Source organism: Lutra lutra, chromosome 4 (genome assembly GCF_902655055.1).
Source record: "Lutra lutra chromosome 4, mLutLut1.2, whole genome shotgun sequence".
NCBI classification, from domain to species: domain Eukaryota; kingdom Metazoa; phylum Chordata; class Mammalia; order Carnivora; family Mustelidae; genus Lutra; species Lutra lutra.
In genome coordinates, this window is record NC_062281.1 from 191,643,202 (window position 1) to 191,645,054 (window position 1,853).

Here is a 1,853-nt window from a genome sequence, read left to right on the forward strand (position 1 = left end):
GCAGCCACCCATAAGCCAACGGGACAGACCTCAAGAGAAACCAGCCTGGCTGGCAGCTAGATCTCAGACTCGCAGCCTCCAAGACTGCAGAGATAAGCTTTTGTTGTTACGCCATCCAGTCCGCGGTATTTTGTATGTGAGCCCTAGCAAATTATATCAGGATATTGTCCTAACTGAAATAAGCCAGTCACAGCAAGGCGAGCACTGTTTGATTTCCCTTGTATAAGGTACCGAGAGTGGTCACATTCATAGAAGCAGACTATGGAGGAGTCGTTGCCAGGGGCCGGTGGAGAGCAAGAGGTGGAATTGTTTCACGGCTGCAGAGTTTTCATTTTGCAAGATTTCACCTTGCAGAAGGAGGCTGGTTGCACCACACCGTGACTATGCTCAGCACTCTTGAGCTGGGCACTTGACCATGATTAAAATGGGAAATTTCATATTCTGTGTGACCACAATTAAAACACACACACACACACACACACACACACACACACACACACACACAGAAGCTGTTAGAAGGATCATCTGCGTGTGTATTCAAACTGCCAAGAGGGGCGCCTGGGTGGCTCAGTCATTAAGCCTCTGCCTTTGGCTCAGGTCATGATCTCAGGGGTCCTGGGATCGAGCTTCCTGCTCAGCAGGAAGCCTGCTTCTCCCTCTCCCACTCCCCCTGCTTGTGTTCCTTCTCTTCCTTTCTCTCTCTCTGTCAAATAAATAAATAAAATTAAAAAAAAAAAAAAACTGCCAAGAATGAAGACGTGAGATACTGAGTGTCGTTTTCTGTTTACTGGACATACAGATTCTTCTGCTGCTGATTGTCTGTTCTTATCCTTCCCTGACTTTTCTGTTGGGTGACTGGTCTTTCTCCAATAGATGTATAAGCTTTCTTGCTATAGTCTTATCCCTAATCCTGTGATGGTCATGGGAATTACAATGACCAATGTGTGATTTCCACTAGTTTTAATGTAAATGATCATAAGTCTTTAATATTATTTTAGTCAAATGTGTCATTGTCCCGTTTGTGCATTTTAGGACTTGTTCAACAACTTGTATTTTATCCTAAATTTGGGTGCAGTTTTTTAATTGAGTCTTTAACCCATACTGTTTGATTTCTGTATTGGGTTCAGTTGTGGATGTACTTAAGTATGTTATTGGCGGCTTCTTTTTTTTTTAAGATTTTATTTTTATTTATTTGACAGAAGGACACACACTGAGAGAAGGAACACAAGCAGGGGGAGTGGGAGAGGGAGATGCAGGCTCCCCACCAGGCATAGAACCCCATGCAAGGCTCTACCCCAAGACCCTGGGATTATGACCTGAGCAGAAGGCAGCCGCTTAACAACTGAGCCACCCAGGCAGCCCTACTGGGGGCTTCTAAAAGAAGTTTAAGATTGATTTTGTTTTATTTGAGAGAGAGAGAGAGAAGGAGAGAGGGATATGTGTGTGAGCACAAGCAGGGGGAGGAGCAGAGGGGGGAGAGAGAGAGAATCTCAAGCAGACTCCATGCTGAGTGCGGAGCCCATGTCACGACCCCGAGATCATGACCTGAGTCGAAATCGAGAGTCGGACACGCAACAGACTGCACCACCCAGGCGCCCCTAAAGAAAAAAAAAGTATTGAGGGGCGCCTGGGTGGTTCAGTGGGTTAAAGCCTCTGCCTTCGGCTCGGGTCATGGTCCCGGGGTCCTGGGATCGAGCCCCGCATCGGGCTCTCTGCTCAGCGGGGAGCCTGCTTCCTCCTCTCTCTCTGCCTGCCTCTCTGCCTACTTGTGATCTCTGCCTGTCAAATAAATAAATAAGATCTTTTTTTAAAAAAGTATTGAAATACTTAATTGCTAAGGTTTGGTTTTACTC